Raw genomic sequence first — 20,887 nt, forward strand, 5'->3', positions numbered from 1 at the left:
TAAGCAATACTTCTATCTCCTGTTACCCCTTACCAGTTCTATGCTTGCAGGATTGTTAACATCCCCCTGCAATGCTAAAGGCTTCTCCACCTCTTTCCTTCTTCCTCTTGGCTTTTTGTCTGCTGTTTCCATCAAGAATTTCTGCACAGCATTTCAGTTTCTTTAAAGGCAACCCTATTGGTGCCTCAGCTGATCTCAATTTGTACGTTACACAAGAAAGAAAAAAAATAAAATAAAACCAGTCTGAAATCCCATTTGCTTTTTACTGCGTAAAATACACTATAAGTTCACCTCACGCCATGTGCGTGTTCCCGTTCTCCGCATCAATTTTTCCATGGAAACTTGCACCAGCGTCACACAGGACAGGAACTCCCCACACTGGGCTTGCCCTTGGTGAAAGGAGGGCACTGCTGGGAAGGTGAGTGTGACTGACAGACAAAGGGCCCGAGGCTCTTTGGCACATGTGTTTCTCAAGCTCCAGTTGTGAGTTGACATGTTTACATTGCAAACCACTCACAGATTGCAGTGGGTGCAAACAGGCATCTTCAATTATCCGTGTGGCCTCTTCCCCATAAATAAAGTATTAAGAAAGAAAGAAAATTGTCTGCTAGCCTGTTTACTGCCAGGATTTCTCCCATCTTGTGGTACTCAAGTAGAGTGCCTGGGACAAACTCCTTGGCTGTTGTAGAAACAAGAAATTATGACACATGAGCCCAGACAATGGTCAGGTGAAGGGCACTGTGATGATGGGATGGCTCTGCAGCAAGGCAGAGGTCAGGGGCCTGGCTGACATGCAGGCACACTTCAGCAATTCATCCCAGACCTGCTGTCCCCCCGTGGCAGGGAGCTGTTGGCCATATCAGTCCTGCTTGCCCTGGAGGTGGAAGCAGCCCTCTCAGCCTCCCCAGCTGCTGAAAAACTGTTATGTCACCAGAGTTACATAACAGTTTAACACAGGTGGCATCTCTGTCACATCCAGCTCCTATGTATCTCAGCAGGAGTCCAAATCAATGCCAAGGGAGCTTCTTTCGGGCCATAATGCATGTTCATGTGTTCATTCAGACTTTTTTCCAACATGGTAACATGGCACAAACAAAACCACAGGCAGATATGATGTCCCTCAAGAATCTCATGTAGATGTAGGAATAGCTTTGGTTTTGGTATATTTCAAGTGGCATTTTTTTCTAAAGAACCTGTTTGAGTTATAATCTAAACACCATTTTTCAAAATGACCTTACGGCTTGCCTCTCTCTAGCTCTTTGTCAGGCTAACAGCTTCTCCATGCTGGCAACTGGATCACTTCACATGTGGTGGGGCTTTGCATGTCTCGATCCATGGATATTCCTCCTGTTTGGCACATGGCAATGAAGACAGGAACACAAGGTCACGGGTACTGCAGGGCACTGCCTGAGTCCTGTGTCACTGCCTGGCTCACAGGAGAAAATAAGAGCTTCAGTTCATGCTGGGCATATAAGCAAAGAGTGCAGGATCAGTTTTGCCAGTATTTTATAACTAATGAAAAAGAAACTTATAAATAAATTAATTAATCGAAGCAGAGAAAATACACACATTTTGGAAAACCAGTCTCCAGCAACAATCTGTGAACAGTATGGTTCAGCAACACTTGGTTTTCTTTCCCACAATTTCCTAGGAGTCATATTCCTCCTGCCTTCAAGGATTGGTGCCCCTGCTTAATCAGATTTATAATAAGCCTAATATTTAGGTTCTCAAGAACAATTTGAGATTTCCTTGCAGTGAACATTAGAAAATGATACTGTGATTAGCCATGATATCTCTCTGACTGGGACTGTTAAACAAAACAAGCAGTTGGCACAACTATTTGATTTGGGAAGAAAGAGAAGCAAGAGTAATGACAGCCAGTTTCCAGGTTTTTAATAGAGGAAATGTTTTTGATACAGAAGTCCCATCCCAGTTGTATTTAAGTTCACATATGAAGTAACACAAGTTGTTTTTCGAACATGGAAAAGTACAGAAAAGCTGATAAAAAATATTTATTACAGCCTTCTATTCACCTTTTTCTTTATGCAGTACCTGAAAGTTAAAAGAGTTATGGCATGTAGGATAACCAAAGGGTCAATCCTTTTTAGTCAGTTAAGACGAGCATTTTACTCAGCTTTGCCTTTAGACCATAAGGACTTTGTTAGCATAAAAAGAGACATTATTTTTCAGAGAAATATGATGTCAATGGAGCTCTTGAAGAATAAACAAAATCTTTTTCTTCATTGTGCATTACAATCCTAGAAAAATAGTGAACTGACTTTCTTCTCACACTTTTTACCATGAGTGTTACACAAGGCAGAAAAAAAACTTCTCAATAGATTCTGAAATTTCAAGCTGAACCTAAAATTCTTGGAAAAAAATTTTAGATTTAACCACTGTGACATTGAAACAAGTGGCAGACCAGAACGCTGCAACTTTACATTTTTGTTTTCTATGATTCAGTCTAATTCCTTCCACAAGCAGAAGACTATACAAGGCATTGACTAGAGAGCTGTTTCTTTTTCTTCAAATTTCAAAGTGCTTTTTTCCCTGGTCTGAATATGTCTTAAAAGTAAACATCTGTCTTTCATCTGCTGGATGGCAATTTAAGAACATCTACCATTAACCCCACAGGCACCTCTGCAGATTTGAGGTCCCTCATAGCAAGGGATGCTTGGGGCTCTTAGCAGTCCTTGGCTGCAGAGCAACCCAGAGCATCTATATCTCTTGCTGGGAAGAAAGAATACAGCATCAGGGATCCCTTTCTGCAATACAGCTGGGGCATATGTAAAAAAGTCATAAAAAGGTCCTAAAACAAAACATTACTTACCCTATATGTCTGTTCCTACTTGTGTTCCCAATAGTGTCTTCAAGATAGACCTGCTTAAAAAAAAATAAAAAAGAGAAAGATTAACACCTATTACAACTGAAAAAAAATGCACCCTGTGGGATTTTTATGTCCAAAAACACAGTCTTTTGCTCTCAGCTTTAGCACCCAAGTCTATCTACTGCTCTCTTCTGGAGCAGCTTTAACAGTTCACCTCCTATCAAATACTTGTACACATCCAAGGTGCAGGTACTTGACACTCTAGAATATGTCTAATTTCTTAAATGGGAAGAAAATTCTTTGCCTCCTTTGTTTGAAATGCCACCTAATATATTTCAGGAAATATGAAGTCAGATTAAGCCTGAAATGCCATATCTCACCCAGTGACTCCTAAGTGGCATTTCCCGGTGCTTGGGATAAGCATTGGATACCATTTCCTGATAGACAAGCTGAGCTTTATCCCATCCCAAACTGGCTACACCAGGACTTGGAACAGGCCTCCTGAAATTCAAACTGTCGTGTGCCAAATGGCTGCTTAGCCACCAGAGCAGTGCTAGTCTGTTCTGGAGCTCCTCAGCCAGGACCTCTTTGACCAGGGAGTAAGAAAAAAAGTGATGGTGGCTGGGCTGGGGGAGACCCAGGTGCTGTGGCACACTGCTAGAACATTGTGTGTGTTGCCTCCAGCATTTAACACAAAGCATAAGTATTCAAGGGACTAATGCCTAAATATCATTCAGCTTTTCTGTTTTGTTTCATAGGGATTACTGTGCCTTGCATTTCACCACAGCCTCCAAGCAGTGTGCTTCCAGTGGTCTACAAGGCAGCCTACCACTAGACCTGTTTTTAAAAAATAGGATTTCACAAGACAGCTAGGCACTTTTGAAAATTACTCCCAGTCAGACTAAGCTCTTTGGGCTTCCCCCCAGAAAAGCTGCTGGGATGCCTGGGACCTACCAGCACAGAAGCAGTTAATTTCTATGAAGACTCTGAGGAAAAAAAAAGCCAGCCTAAGAACAGCCCTGTGTTGGGAGGAGAGCTGGAAAACGAAGCTGTTGCTGTTGTTTTCATTGTGTGCACTCTAATCAGAGAGAGTAAGAACAATAATGCATGTAATGCTGATTTTGGACCGTTTCCATGCAGCTTTTCCCAGGCTAGGCAGCCTTGGGAACCACTGATAGTGTGGCACACCAGGGGCACAGCCTCAATCACCAAGCACAGGGCAGGGCAGCCCTTTCTGCACATAAAATATGTGAGGGATGACAAGAATCTTCCCAGCATGGGAAGTGGCAATAACAAAAAAAAAAAATATACAAGGGGCTAAAGCTGAGTGCAACATCCACTGCAGAGTGTGCCTGCAGGCAACACTCAGATTTGAAAGGTAGACTGCTATTTTTCATTTCCTCCCCCATTTTGTGCTTGTTTGTTTGTTTGTTTGTTTTCCCTTCTTTCATTAGATGCCCCCCTCCCCCTCTCAGCACCACTTTGAAGCCAAGATGAAAGAATTACTGTGGCTGCTGGCACAGAGCACACACAGGGAGACTGACTGAAGTGTGCTTTAGTTTAAGATGGCATGGCTTTTTTTTTTTTTTTCCTCCTAAGTAGGGGAGGGGCAGGGGGAGGGGAGAAGACGAGAAGAAAGTTATTCAGCTAAAAACAATATATTACACTTCATTGAAAAGCATATTGTACAGCTTGGATTGAAACATGGTCCTAATTTTTCAAAGCTTTGCTCTTCAAGGACAGAGGGTTTTGGGTAGCTAAGATGTGGCATCCTCCCAGACAGCAACTGCCCATATTTTATTCATAAAACCTGCCACATCAGTATATGATGAGAATTGACACAACAAGCTGCATGACCTGTTTTGAATAAGTCGGTCAAATCAATGATGTTTGTCCCTTAGTAGCAGAAATTTATGTAGCCACTGAGGGGTGGAAAAAAGTCACTTGCTACCATTTTTGTTCATAAAACAAAGAGACGCTTTTGAACAGTAACAATAAAAGGATCAACTTGTTTTCTTTTCTTTTCTCTAGCAATTGATTTCTTCTGACATCCACTTTGAAAAAAGAAAAAAAGAAGAAAATTTGGCAGAAGAAGTGATAGAATTGACACACTTCTTTCTTGACACTGGAAGATGTGATTATCTGTGAGTAGCTGAAATATTCAGTTATTTGGGGAAATCCTGGTGTCAGTGACATCAGCAAGGGACTGTCAATGACTTCAGCACATCAACAAGTTCCAATCCCACCAAGTTCATCATGTGCTGTCCAAGCCTGCAAGGACAAGGCCCTTCCACCAACTCGGTTTTGTCCCGATGATGGGAAAGTTGTATAAAGATTCTGTAATATCCAGGGAAAAGGGAAGGTCACCATGGATGGTTGCAATATTTTCTCCTGCCTTCAACTCCCAGCCCTTGCCCCTATAAAAGTGTCATTCACCATCAAAATTTTATGCTTATTTAATATCTGTTAGTCACTGTTAAACTGCCAACAGCTAGCTAAATTCACACTAATGTTCTTTTAATATGCAGCAGTCCTACCATTTACAATCATTATGGAATTAAACTGTAGAATTAAACTCTCAGGTCAAATACCTTAACATATATCTAAACCAACATTAATTAGCATGTCCAAGGATTTTTTGGAAGCCCTTGAAGAGAGCAATTACAGCAATTGGTGAATATCCTTTGAAGGGTGGATTGCATGCAGCTTAGCAAGTTAGAACTTCTGACTATTAATTTATTTTGAACTAATTCTGACCCTGCTTCTGTCTGCTAACTGCAAGCCAACTTTCAAAGGCCAAATATACTGGTGTACAAAGTAAGCCAAGTTTTGTGGAGAATAGAGAGCAGCAAGCCAGCTTCTCAGAGGGATGGGTCTGATTCCGGATCAAAGATTAATAGAGAGACAAAAGAATCACCAAATAGGTGTTATCATGACCTGTTACACAGCAAAATAATTTTATAGCAATATGTTTTGTATATGAACAATCCAGGGCTGGTGTCAGGAAACAGCACAGCTATTGAAAGAATTTCTTGTCACAGCATTAACAGAGGGGACTTGTTACAAACTAAACCGTTTCCAAGCAAGTAGCAAACAGGATTTTTTGACAGTGGTATCACAAGAGAATCATGAAGAGATCTTTAAACAACTGACTATAGGACTTGAAAATTTTTCTGACTTGGCTCCAAGGACAGATCAGTTATGCCTAAACTATTCCAGGCATGTTTATGGAATCTTGCCTTTCAGATCTCAAATGATGGAGATTCCTCAGTTTCCCCAGGTAACATAATTCAGTGCGTAGCTGACTGCACGTTAAAAATCATTCCTAAGATCTTCCCCAATCTCCTTTATTACTGTTTGGCATGCATGCATCACATTCTTCTGGAAGGCAAAATGCATTACAGTTCAGCATTTTCATTTGGTCTGCCTTTATCCTTATCATGAATATGTCCAGTCAGGTCCATCTTCCCTCCTAATGGCTCCAGGATGGTGAGATTAAAGCTGGAATATGCTTCATTACTCGCAGCATTTTGCCTAGCCAAATTCTAATTGTAAGACTCCCTTTTGTGAGTGCTGTGATACACTTCCTATCACTATTGTTTTAAAAGAAATAGCCCTTTCCAAAGGGCAAGCAGGAGGGAGTTGGAAAAGGAAATGTCCAAAATTTATTTCAATTGCAACAACGGTAACAAGACAGTGGACAATGAATTTTGCATATCAGATAACCACATGGATCTCTCTCAGTCTGAACTGACAGATCAATAATAATCACAAAAAATTAATTTTAACTGAAAAATCAAAATAATCAAATAGAACAATTCTGCATATGGTTATTCTCCTGGTACTATACAAATCCAGTTACAAATTAAAAACTGCAGAGTGAGGAAAAATCTAAGATCCATAAAGAGTTACTTTTCAATGTCTTGGTATTAACAATATTCTACAAAATTCTGTCTTCTCAAATCGGTGGATTTGATGTTTCCTTGAGATAATTGCAAAGTAGTGACACAGGAAAGGCAGAAAAAATTTTAATTCTTACCTAGCATCCAAGAAATGCAACACTTATTTTAATGACCAGAAAGAAGATTCAGGTAAATTTTGGAAGACTTCAGTAAAAGTATCCATTTGATATTCCCCACAGACAGAAAATTCAAACTGTTAGTGCTATGAAAAAGAAATTGGACACCTATGTGAAGAATAAAAATATAAGAGAAAATGCTGAAAAAATCCAAAGGAAACATTAAACCTTTTACTTTAGGATTTAGATGGCTTTGAATATTGGTGGTAAGGAATACATCTGAAGAGGGGGGACACAAATGTATCTACCTGTGCAAGGCAAGGTTTTCTCACCAAGTGTCTACTGCTGACTGTGTTTTTTAAGGTAGAATATTGAACAGGATGAGCCACATACTGGTCTGAGGACAACCATGACCCTAAAAGGAAAAGATATTAGAATAATTCTAAAATTAGCCTCAGGGTAGCATCTTTTGCCTTTTCAACATCACATCTGGAACAAAAATATTTAGCAGGGCTGATCACTGCCAACCTTATTAACTTATTCTTTTTACTAGCTGAGCTGCAACACTTCAGCACTATATTTCTGGCTTTGGATTTTAATGACAGCATCCAACTCCTACTACATCTGTGTGCTCCCAAACCATGAGATTTTCCTGGTCAAATCTCTGACTATACATGACTCTCTTTGCAGGATCCCTTAGAAAAAAAAAATGCAGGACCCCTGCCTTTACCAATTCTAGGTAAACCACTACACTGTTCCCATAGTTACAGCAACCACAATTTCCTGGATCCTTGGGTTTTGTCTAGTTTATTTAGCCTAAAACACCATTTGTTCTGTCAGTGAACTGTGAGCTACATTTAGTATCCAGCAAATGTTTTTTTGTCTCTGCTCCATAACCAAGTCAGGAGCCAGACACAGCCCGCACACTTGTTCACTTGGGGATCACTCATTAATGAATACATGATTGAGTGTCTAAAAGGAAAATTTCAGTTGAAGACTTTTTTTTTTTGCATTAAATAATTAAATCTTTTTCCTGAGACACTAGGTTGACACTGACATACTAGGTTGATTTTTCAATCCTTATGAATGCCTTTGACAGGCATTACTGACTCCTGCAGTATAGGGCAGAGCCTTTTTGAAAGGTTACAGAGGAATCCTGATATTGGTTAACAAATTCATCCTCTCCCATGTGTGACTGGTATAATAAAGGGAAAATGTGCCATGAAATACCTGAAAGAAAAAGAGTAGGTGTGTTTCAAAGCACAAATAAATCTCTACCTTTGCAATCTCTCAGCAGATCACAGCAGGCAGATCAAGGTTTTGTGTCACTACTGGTGGGCCGCATGTAACAGGCTTGAAAACTTACTACCCTGACATTAGTCCCAAACTAAGGCTTATTAGCCAGACCAAAAGCAGCTGTGTTGCCATGACCCACAGCTTTTAAGGAAACAAAACAATTAGTATAGTTATAAATAACTGCTTTTGAAGAGCATAAGTCATATATTTCTGGTTTTCTTTTGTGTCCCTTATAAACAAACCCTTAAAATAATTGTGTTAAGAGCAAAGACATGTGAGATATATGACTGTGACAAGTAATAACCTCTTACAAAAATCTGGATGTTTGGGGCTTTTACACTCCTAGAATAATAAAGAAGATCGTAAGAGTTTTTTTTAAGGACTGTAATGACATCTGAGAGGAGAGTTTCAATTGCCATTGACATTTGAATCTCTCTGTCAATTATGTGCAGACATATTTCAAAGTAATGGCTACACTATCTTCTGATTTTGCCAGGAGCAGAGAGAAGCTTGGAAAGCAGGGTGGCTCAGCCTCTGGCCTCCTGAAGACAGGGTTTTTACTTCCAGCACGGCAGGAACAGCAGCAAGCAGGGGCAGGGAACAATGTGGACCTGATCAGAAGGAAAAAAGGTAGTGCCACCAATTTGGTCAAGAGGTCACATCCTTGCAGTCTTTCCCAACTGCTTCCACTCACTGTAAATTTTCTCTTCTTGTATTTTTCTTGTGTTGTTTAATTAGACCTGCTACGTCAGATGGAGTACTTATCTAAATGAAGGCTGCAATGCTTTCTGTCATGCTACTCTTCTTTGTCTGAAGCTCCCACTAAAATCACTATGTTACTCTGGAGAAAGTAAGAGGTTTAATAAAGAAAAAAGGGCTTCTCTTACCCCTGAGTCACAACATGGGCGTGATAGAGGTGGAATAGTGGTGCAAGAGACCAGAGACCAGACCCTTTTCCAGCAGCAAAACAGCAAAGATACTGAAAGGTTTCTTGAAACTGGCATCAAAGAGTTCCCTACATGTGCCCCAGCATTACTGAGAGGGGTGCTGTGTAACACCAGGTTTCTAGAGAATGGAAAACTTTCTTTTGGCTCTTTGGGTTTGTTGACTATGGGAATGAGAGACTCCTGAGCAGGTACTAAAAGATTAACACTGTACTTTCTAACATAACCTTGTAATAAAACTTTGGGCCTCACCTTACCTGTAGATGACACTGCTGCTGTGGGAAGCGTCCCAATCATAATCCAATATCAATCACATTTTTCTCTCTTCGCTGGGTTACCGCTATGGATTCCAGCATGGTGTGAGGCAGGGATGTTTTTTTGGGTTCCAGAAGGTGATTAATCCAAAGTGCAAGGCAAAATGTAACATTCTTGCTGCTTGAAAGCCACCAGGGCAGAGATGTTAATTTTAACAATCTGTCACAGATGTTAGAGATTGCTAAACTAGGGACTTGGCTATGAAGTCTATTTTTCAGTTCACAGAAATAATTTAGTTAGCTCATACAGCACTAATCAGCCTACTGCTCCTCTCCTCAGGAAGAAAGCATAACAGGGCGTAACAGTCTTAAACGTGGGGAGACATTTTCAGCTCCATCAGAGACGTCTGCTCTGAATTTGAACAGAGCATTTGGATGTGTGTTAGAATGACATGATGCTAAATATCTCAGCCCCCCAACCCAAGGCTGGTCATGAGATCAGTGACAAAAACATTTTGGGCCCAACTTTGCTCAAACATACGTTTCCCACTAGCTGTACATTCCCATTTCGGGGCAGCTGTAAACCCCTTGCAACCATGGCTAGCAGCCCTGGGAGGACTCAGCCAGGCTGGAGCCCTCTCTGCAAGACTAGAGGTGCCTTCTTCTGCTCAAGGGGCTGTTGGGATGATCCTAGGCTGATGTTAAACTGATCCATCCCCATGGCCTTTCATGTGGAAGGTGACAGGTTCTACGGCAGCACAGGAGCATCCCAGCAGCAGCATAATGGACTGCTCTGCTTGGACCATGTAATCTGTCCCTCCTATGCTCCTCCTCAGATTCTTACATGGACGCAGCAATGACAGTAGGGACAGTGGCAGATCCTGCTTGGCTCGCTGTCAGTCTGAGAACAGACAAAGCTTATCTAGTTTTATTACACCCTTTTGCCATAGTAGGTCATGGAACACATATGTGGAGTGGAAATTTTCATCCTAAAACTATACAGGCTATTGTCTTGCATAAGAGAACTCTGTTACTGCCTTTGCCTTCAGTTTGGACAGTCTCAAGAACAGGAGAGCATCCTCCTTTGCTGATGTGCTGGTGTGTGTTTAACTCTGTCTCCCTGGCATTCTTGCTATGAGCAAGAGAGACGGTGTAGGAGAGTCTGGGGCACAAAAGAGAAGAGGTTTTCTGATTCAGTGTCTCTGTGTCTGCCTTTGTTATCACACAGAGATTGAGTTACAGCAGTGCAAAGGAGGCTGTGAGAACATCTCCATCCACTGGCCATAGAACAGAGAGGCCCCTCCAACCAGAGCTGAAGTGATACAGATCAGCAAAGGAACCCTCTGCCTTTGCAAGCCCAGATAGGCTCTGTAGAAGCTGTTATACATGACATGCCATTAGTCCTGGCCTTCTTGCCTTCATGACCCTACCCCAGGAGATAAAAGTTTTGCCTTTTCTTCCTAATCTGGTTTCTCACATATCACTTCTTTCTGTGGCATGGCTTCAGTGGTCCACAGTTTTCTGGTATCTATGTCAAAATATATTAAAGTAGCCAGATTTTCAAGGAGGTTTTACTGAGGCCTGTCACTAGTGGTGTTCCTTAACGTTCAATACTAGGCCCAGTATTGCTTCATTTATTCATCAATGGCTTGGATGAAGGAGAGATGCCTCCTCAGCAAGTTTGATGATTACACTAATTTGGGAGGAGTGGCCAATCTCCCCAAGGGCTATGCAGCCCTTCAGAAGGACCACAACACGTCAGAGAGATGAGCTGCCTGAAATTCAACAAAGGTAAATGCAGGGTCCTGCACCTTAGGATGAATAATCCTGGGTACCTGTAGAGGCTGGGGACTGATCTGCTGGAAAACAATTCTGCAGAGAAGGACCTGTGGGTCCTGGGGACAGCAAGCATCTGTGAGTCAGCATTATGCCCTGGAGGCCAAGAAGGCCGGTGATATCCTGGCGTGCACTAAAAGAGCATTCCCAGCAGGTCGAGGGACATAATCCTGCCCCTCTACTCAGCCCTGGAAAAGGTTGCCCAGAGAGGTTGTGGAGTCTCCCTCACTGGATGCAATCCTGTGCCATGAGCTCTAGCATGAGTGTGCTTGAGCAGGGAGGCTGGACCAGGTGACCCACAGTGGTCCCTTTCCACCAGACCCATTCTGTGATTCTGTGATTTGCAGACTAAATAAATCAATTGCTTTTACATTTGTACTCAGTGTGTCAGGCAACCGTAAAAGCCAGACTGATGGCTAGTCTGGAAAAAGAGTGTATCTCAAACTCATAGGACCACTTCAGCAGAATGTAAACACCCTAAATTCCATTATGGTCACAACCTCAGAGGCATGTCTTCTGGATTCTATAGTGATCATGTAGCCAAAACAGAATAGGAGCCTGAGGGCTGTAGGTCCAGCAGCACTCTGTCCACCAGCGCTGAAAGTGGAGAAAGAGTGTATCTGATCCAGCCTTGGTGGTGCCTCGTGCTGGTAAGTAGTCCTGGAACATGGTGAGTTTTTAGGGTTAGACTGAAGAATACTTCAAGAGTTTGGGTATTTGGTAGTTCTACAGTCAAAAAACTATCAATTCACAAGGTTTTACATGGCAGTCCTATAACAAAAAACAAATACCAAACTAACAAAAAGAAGCAGTACTATAAAAACATAAACCATTTAGAAAGATGCTAGTTGTTCTTTTTTTTTTTTTTCAGTTCCCCTGTGATGAAAGGTCTGTCAGTTTGCAACCTGGCATAATATGCCTCTTGGCAGCTCTTACTCCTCTCACCTAGCTGCTCTGAATTCCTCCTACTTTTTCAATGTATGTGTTCTCCATTGGCTTCGTCATGGAGTCTCACCATCTGTATCAAGTCAGTAGCACTACAACCTTACAAACTGGAGAAAAGGCCTTTCTCCCAGCCTATAATTTCCTTACCCATTGCTAAGATTGCTCTTTTAAGACTCATTTAGGAAAACAAGAAAATAAAAGGGAAAAAAAGAAGAGAAGATGTGAGAGGAGGGGAGATAAGATAGGAGAGAAGAGCAAAAGGGAAATAAGTCCTTGTAGTATACCCATGAAACATATCTTCTGAGATCTGCTTATCTGTACATGTTACCAAGGGAAATTTCTCTCTGTGAACTTTGATGTATTGAAAAGAGGGGAAAAAAGAAAAGAGGAAAAGAAATAGGGGGGGGAAAAACCCTGTGGTGTAATCCCCATGAGAGGACCATGTCCAAGAGTGACATTCTTGAGGCTAATCTTCCCATATGTCCTCTCTAACAAGCACGGTAAGAAATAATTGCAACCATTCCTGCTCAAGTTGCATACGCTGGCAAAAATTATTTCACCAAAAGAGCATTCTTTTGTACAACTCCCCGAGTCCCTGCACGAGGCTTCAAGGCTCTTTCTCTCTCCCCCCAGCAGCATTCCTGCTCTCAAGAGTGTGGCATTCAAGTACGGTGCGGGTTGTGCTTTCGGGTATGGTGAGTAAAGGTGACTCTCACTGTTACTGTAAATTAACCTGTCAACACCAGCCTAAGAGCCGTGGCCAATAAAAATAATGGGCTTGTGAGTGAAGAGCTGTTGACACAGCATTTCAGAAAGACAAGTTCAGCACTTGGGGTTGCAAGGGCACCAAATGTTTTTGTTTTGGTTTTCGGTTTTTGTTTAGTTTTTTTCCCCCCCCCGTTTGCTTGGAAAATACAGAAAAGTGGAGAGCATTCAGCATCATTTCCATACTGCTAGTGTAAAGGGATGATGTGGATATCCTGAGGATTTTGAGCCCTGGAGGCCACTTGAGACTGTACACTTAGCTTGAATATCTATATTGCATGAGAAAATTGGTAGCCAGAGGGTTAAATGTGTTACTAAATAATTTTCATCCTTGATGCTCCTTAAAGTGAGCTGAAAATATAAAATTGAGTCCTCAGATTTCTTGGCCTTTGTAAAATCATCATATATATTCACACCATGTCCCTTGGGAGAGGCACTCATGTATCTTCATAAAGAACACACTGATATCTTCCTTTTCTCTTAAAACTACCTTTGCTACAGATCAGAAATACAGGTAGACTTGAATGTGGAAGAGCATAAACACTTCTTTGTTCAGAGTGGTTTTTAAGTAGGCACTGGTCTTCAAAGCTGTTTGAGTTCCAGCAAATTGAGTTACAACTACTGTGAAGTGATTTTGTAAGCATTGTTTCCAGTACTCAGGAACAATTCATGCTGTGATCCTTACCATTTTCAATTACACCAGTACATGCAGAGCTTGTCCCACCAGCTTGATCAGGGCAGTCCCTTAACCAAAGGGAGCAAGTACAAAGGAGCCTGTGAGCAAGCTGTGTGGTGGAGTGTGGGAGGGAGAGGAATAATCCCCTGTGCCCTGGTGGTTGGGACAGAAATTTTCTGTGGAGAGACTTTTCATTCAGTCATTCTTGCTATTCTGGTGTTCCTCCGAGTCTTCCTGACACATGGCTGCAAGTCAGAGCACTGATGCCCAGGTGCTTTAAACTCAGTCTCTGCCTCGGCTAGAGGCCAAGTGAAATGCTGGGTGAGACAAGAAATCTAACACAAGAGGAATGAAACCACCCGGTATCTGTGCTATTGTGTGTCATAGCTGTGGGTCCCCAGGCCAGGAGTGCCTCTTTCCCTACGTTTATGCAGTGCCTTCCCCAGGGACAGCATATCTGAAGGCTGTATGGGAGTCCAAAAAAAAAACAAAAACAGCCAGAGATATGCCCACATACAACTTACATATTTTGTCTTTTAACAATAACTGCTACCGAGCTCAGCACTATCACTGTGCTGCCATCCTCTCTGGACAATTGCTTGCTATGAGACAGCACTCTGTTGCTTCTTTTTGTTTGGTTTGGATTCCTTTGGTTTCCTCCACAGGAGTTTGGCAGACTCACCATCACAGGCAGAAGTACAGCTTTTTCCATAGGCCAGAAACATCCTCCACAACTCATTAAGGTTTTACAACTGTTTTACTGCAAAAGAGTTGCCCAGCACTCACACAGAGCTCTACACAAGTGAGGTGCCACCTGTTGTAGAGAGAAATGAAGTAACATTATTTTCATTTCAGAGAACCTGCTAGCTCATCCTTCATACAGTGCTAACCCTTGCCTCTGCTAGCCTGTAGTACAGCTTCCTTGGAAATTATTTTAAATTCAATGTTTGACTCAGAGCTATTTTGACTTTTTTTTTCCCCAGAAGCATTATTTGATTTTAAAGGACTTTAACATAAAGAAATTAGGAAATTTAAGGCTGGATTTACCAAACTAATTTAAAAATCTCGAGAACATGTTCCCTGAGCCTATATCCCTAATCAGCAAAGTTTTCTTGTTGCAGTATTTACCAAGGAGAAAAGAATTCAACACTCCTCCTTGTGACTCTACTGCAGAGAGCAACATGCTTGTATTTGGGCAGTTTACCTCTTAGGAACTTGTCTCAACACTCAGAAAAGGTGAACTGGAGTGCAGCTCACCCAGTATTCCTAACTGAAACTTCATACCAAATTATATAAAGCAATTAATTATCCACTCAGACAAGTGCTGTAAACACCAAAACATAGTTGCAAGGGAGGGATGAGCAACCTTCTCCCTCTTCTTTGCTAAATTGCTAAGTTGCCCCAAGGATCGAGCCTTCCAAAATTCAATGTTTCCTTCTGAAAATGTCAAAATGAACCAGTTGGGCATTTCCAGAACTAACTTTGTTCATTTTTGTTCAGCTGAAAGTAGCTGTCCTGCTTGACCCAGTGTCACAAGCCTGAACTTTTGGGTGATTGCTTGATTTATTGGGGAAAAGAGAACAATTGCAAAGTCCTGGTCTGTGGCAGTTCCTTCTAAGCCAGGTCGAGCAGCTGGGGAGCAGAGCCCATGCTCTGGGCACGGCGGGCAGCCTCTGACCGGCTGCAGGAGGTTAGCTACTTGTGTGGCAACATGTGGCATTTCTTTTTAATAAAAAAAGAAATCACCAAAGCAAAAACAGATGATAGAGAGTAGCCGTTGCTGAGATACTACAAATAAGTAAACAATCCTTGGGCTTTGTGCTGTTGTTATTTTTCTTTAATGAGGACTCTGGGTGGGAGGCCCTGGCACCTCTTCAGTGCACCCAGCCTAGAAAAAGAGCTCTCTCCTACCCTCATCAAGTTGACAATGCAACAGGAGTGGTACCTCCTGAGCAACTCAACCCACAGCTGGAGAGTAGTCCTCTACTTTGAAGGTTTCTGTTGCTGACATCAGAGTAAAATATGAAAACTCTGTCTCTTCCTCTTCATCAAATTGTGCAGTTCTGCTCCCACAAGAAGAAGCTGCTGTCAGGGACTTGGCAGGCTTCCCAAAGCTCAGTGGCTGAGTGACAAGGAACAGAGAAGGGCACTGTACCAGGGCTAGTTATGATTTTTTTTAGCTTATTATTAAGTATTAAAAACCATAGAGAAGATGTCCTCAGAGGTGCAAATCATCTCAATTGTAAGCTGATGGCAGAGTGCATAAAATCTCATTTTGAAGACAAACCAAACTGCACCACATCTGTCAAAAACCTTTTAGGCACACTTGCAAAATCTTTTTTTGCACTCTTCAAATATTATGTTTGTCCACAATGAGACATATTCATAAAAATATGAAGGTGCAAGTGGGCATGAGGTACAGGAGCTGTCCCTGGAAACATCTTCAGCCTTCAACTTCTATATTCAAGTATTCTCCTACTTCAAGAAAACTCATTCTATTTTTTTTTGCCAAATGCAATTGCACTTACACATGGATTTAACAATTCTTCCCTCTCTGGACCTCTATGTCTACTTTTTTGCCACAAAACTGGCCCTGTTACTGGAAAAGAAAAATGAGATGGTTATTTGAGATTCCAGCTGGACACCGGATGGATTGTTCTTCTCCATGATACAAGCCCAGCCTCATGGGAGCCCACAAAAAAAGAGGGCAGCATTTCTTTTCCATTCCTCCTGTACACTGGGGCACTGCTACTTCTTGTGTGTCTTTCTGCATGTATTGTCCTGATGTCTTATGGATTTTTTTCAAACTATCAATAATGCTGCTTACCCTCATGTGGTGAGAGACAGAGAATTTTGTGCCCCCTTCAGAAGAGGAACTGTGCTGTTTAAGACCTGCTTTCCTTGTCAAGCACGAGTTTGAATGTGAAGGTTTGTAGCTGCTCCTTTGGCATCCTGCATTACTTGCATTGATTTCTTCCTCTTCCTGATTTCTCAATAAAACCTGTTGCTGCTCTTATTCCTTTCCTAACAAGTAAATATACAAAAAGTACAAGCTGCAGACATTAATGAATAATGAATGTACCTTTATGTTCGAGGGAAAAGCAAGAACAATGTGGGCTGACCAAACCAGTCAGCTGCTCCCAGTCAGCTGCTGCCAAACAGGGGCAAGGGGAGAAAACTGAAGTGCCCACCAAATGCGTCACTCCAGGTGACAGCTCAAAGGGCGCATGGTTTCCCACAGAATTCTATTTCAAAGCCAGTGTCCTGAGAGGAGTAAAGTTTCTTCTTTGGAAAACTCTGTCTCCAGCGGATTCTCAAGTGTCTACTAGAGCTGTGTTTCCCCAGCAGTGTTTCTTTCAGCTGGTGTTATGCAACAGGCCTGTGTGATTTCATGAAGCTTGCAGGAATGTCATTAACACCTTGTGATTCCTACCAACTTAAGCTGGCCAATTGCCAGCTGGTCTGAAAATTATCAAGGGGTATGAATATGAACAAACACATGCACGCCACATTGAGTGGTATGGTGGGAGCCTTATTTCCTAGAAGACCCATCTAGTAAATAAAGCAAAATCACAAGTAATGTTGTTGGCAGTAGTGTCATGGTGCTAAGGTCACCCACAGGCCTTACTGTTCCCAACAAGCCTCTCTCAGGACTACCCCTACCCTGCACACAGCCCAGGACTCCATTTCAGTTCAGCCTGGGATGGTCAGTCCCTGCCCCAGTGGTGCCACAGCAATGCTGCTTCCAGCCCCATCTCCTGAGAGCTCTAGACCTATGCCATAAATAGCCTGTCTCCTGGAAGTGCGTGGCAGCTTGTCTCCAGTCCTGTCTCTGGGTCTGGATGGATTTGGGAGCCATGCATTAGGCCAGTTCCATCTCCTCTTGCTTCTGACAGAAGTGTCTGGATGGTTCCTGGCCTTGTTTTGTCACTTGCCATGTTGGGGTCTGTTGATGGGTGCTGTCACAGCCTCCGGACCTGCCCACCATGATCAGACACTGGGACAGCACCCACTGGTGAGGACATGACCCACGCTGGGGTCCCCTTCACTCCTCAGCTCATCCACCTACAGGAGCCAACTCTCTGCACACTGATGTTACCCACCAAACAATAGGGCACAGGGTGAAGTTCTTAAAGTTATTGAAAGACTCACATTAATTAGGCACCATAAAGCATGCCTAAGAGATAAAACTCAAGACAGTGAGGTGTACAGGAGTCTCATCAAAACCATCAAGATTATAAAATTACAGGACATGTTATAGGAGATAGGGAAACCTGACCATCTCAAGCCAGGAGAAAGAGCTCCACCCATTCTGTCAAAGGAGATTTCTACAGAGCCAGATGACATCCTTACATGTCTAATGTGGAATATTTAGCCAATTAAAGGTAGATCTGTAATATCACCTCTTGGAAGTGTAAAACTTTATGAAGTACATATATACAACCACTCAGTAGGTAATTTGGGACTTACAGGTTTGAGACTAATGTCACAAGCTTTGGGTGGAGGAGATAGAGGGCAAAAATGAACAACGATATCTCTGCTTGCAAAGAATTTGACACTTCACATGTTCAAAAAGTACAAATACTTTATATGACCTTATACAACAAGCTGATATTCCTTGGGGCATCTTCCCTAGTGAGGAACTACTGAAATTGATTTGTGTGATGGGTAGGAGCCTTTAACACTAGGATCTCCTATGAAAAAGGCTAAATAGTTTACAAGTAAAGTAATGACTCTATTTATACAAGTATTATCAAATTAATTCATAAACAATGAAATATTTTAGCAGAAAAAAAATTCAATAAGAACTACAGCATTGTGGCATGTGTTAGCAAAATAATTACAATATTAAATAACTCCTACAAGGCTTAAGGTCATGTAATAATCATCTTCTTTGAAATGGAGGCATTTTAAATGTGTTCCTCCTGCTGCAAGCAAGATCACAAACCCTGGAGTATTCCCAAGAGTATGTTTATAGTTAACTGCCTATATGATGCTTTAGCTTGGCTATTTGGAGCCATGAAGAAAAGGAGGAAAAGCTGAAGTCTACAGTTGATAGCAAAGAAAATGAAAGGACAAGATCTCAAAAGAATTGAGTATGGAAGGCAAAAGGTAACAAAGGATGTCATGAGGAAGTGTCAAGTGCCAGTGAGGAAGTATTTGATAATTCAGCCCTGTTATGAAAATTATGCAGAAGGACAAGTTGGAGCTCCAGTAGAAGTGTGCTTGGAAGTACAGTTCATAAGCTAAGATTTATAAGCTAAGGCTGCCACTACCCTGAGAAACCAGAGCAAGATTTTTTGCAAGGGTAAGAAACATGGTGTTCTTTATATGGTCAGAAGCCAAAATATGATGGGATCCTGCCGTGTGCTCATTCTCCAGTAAAGTGACAAACATCATATCCTATTTTGTTAAGACAAAATCAGTGAGTTAGTATTTGGTTTGTTTAATCATTGCACAAACATTTGCCTGAATGTCCTCAGTAGTGCTATTGTCATATTTTACTGTCTGTTCTTTGACATTTTGCAGACACATCCTTCAAAAACCCCTTGGTTTTGTTCTCTGCATCAAAACCCTCTGTAAGACCTATCAAGGTCACCTGTGGGGCAAGCTAGAGGGCAGCTGCTTTTTATGGCACCTTCTTTCCTGGGGACATTGGAGCTGTCAAGATCCACAAGTTCAAGCCTTGTGCCTGTCTAGCCTGCAACATCCAGGATTCAGCTGCAGCATGTGATTGTCAGCAACTGCAGAATGGCTCAAACATCAACATTCACACCTTTTGAGAAGAAAATGTAGAAATATGGTGCACCCTTAATACTACAGCTATTCAGAGCTCAGAATTAAAAACTCAAGAGAAAATTTCTCTAAAAAAACAGAGAAGGAGAAAGATGCCGAAATCTCCTTCTGTTCTTGGGGGATTCTTTTACAAGTTGATGAGCTCTTCAAAACTTGAGATGAATAGCATAGTAAAAGAAGCCAGGAAATGACTGTCAGGTTATTTTCACAAAAACACAATCAGATCCTGCCCTTCTTTTTGAAAAAGAATTTCTGCTGTCATTAGCTATAGATGATGAAGAAAATCTGTTCTGCAAACCCGTGAAAAAGGCTAGAAACAGTGTCATATTCCTTACTTGACATAATAGACTAAATAATAAAAGTCAATTCAAGCATGCAGCTTGCATTTATCCAACCAGCCAGGTACCTCATAATATATATCTAGATAGATCTAGTCCTTGATTCAACTTTTCTTTTAGTGATCTCAAGCTGTAAAAGTTGAACAATCTCCTTCATGCAGCAGGACTATCACAGAGACCCAACATTGTGTTGAACAGGCAACTGAAACCAGTGCCTAATGTGTGAGCACCCTGCTCTCTTTCCTCCTGGTGTAGTGTTAAATGACAAGTTCAAAGTACCTCTGGTTTATGCTGCAGAAACATTTTACCATTGTTCAGCCCAAATCAGTGCTTTATTGTGAATGTTTTTTTTGTCTTTTTCCAGCCAGAGCAAACTAGTGATGGCTTAAACCAGCTCTCTGTCCTGTAGAGTGTGGTGTGTCCTTTCAAACCAGCATGTCCGGAACATTAAATTAATTTGTGAAGCCTTCCACTCCAGTGCTTCTTCAGGTTTTTGGGGTTTTTTTATGTATGTGCTTGGCTATTGTCTGTGTAACATACAGGAACCATACATTCCAGTACTGCTTTGAGCAACCCATAGCCTTGAGACTGGAACTCTATAGGTACAATTGCAGCTCCCAGTTCAGGTCTAAGACCTGGTACTAAGGAAGGAAAGAATGCAATGATTGCTTTCAAATGTATGTACTCAAACACCCAGAGCAGCCAAACATGAATGCTTCAGCTTTCATGCTTTGCAGGCTTAAGCCACTCAGATCAGGACAGCATCTATGGATGTATTTAATTAGAAACACATGCTAGAAACATGGACATCAATTACACTAACTTCATTGCAACTTAATTGAAAATGTGCTTAAACATTTCCTGTTTGAGGCCTAAAAGAACAAGAACACAGCTCTTCAAAATACAGGACATTTCATTGTATGGAATTTTAAAGAACTCTATGTGCTGCATATGCTGGCAGTATTTACCCTGAAAAGCAGCTGTTTCTGAGGTGGAACATTTTGTGTGCTATGAGAACAAACAGCAACACTGCAACAATGATTATGTCATGCCCAATAAAACCAGTGTAGTAAAACAGACAACAAGAGCATAATATCTCAGTTTGAAATTTAGAGAAACTAAGTGTTACAAAAAGCTGTACTGAAGCTACATCAACAAGCGTGGAGATCTGGAACCCTGAGATTCATGCCAG

General features: G+C 41.7%; 1 long non-coding RNA gene across 2 annotated transcripts; it reads left to right on the forward strand.

The window, feature by feature from the left end:
• Positions 1-3,461: 3,461 nt before the first annotated feature.
• LOC146767896 (uncharacterized) lies at positions 3,462-20,167 on the forward strand. 2 transcript variants are annotated; one of them, XR_014953737.1, is made up of 3 exons: positions 3,462-4,205; positions 4,859-4,971; positions 8,638-20,167. It is a non-coding gene; the product is annotated as an uncharacterized LOC146767896 (long non-coding RNA). The 2 variants fall into 2 exon arrangements; XR_014953736.1 differs by having other exon boundaries at positions 4,859-20,167.
• The last annotated feature ends 720 nt before the right edge of the window (positions 20,168-20,887 follow it).

This window comes from Lonchura striata, chromosome 3 (assembly GCF_050655825.1).
Source record: "Lonchura striata isolate lonStrDom1 chromosome 3, ASM5065582v1, whole genome shotgun sequence".
Lineage (NCBI taxonomy): Eukaryota > Metazoa > Chordata > Aves > Passeriformes > Estrildidae > Lonchura > Lonchura striata.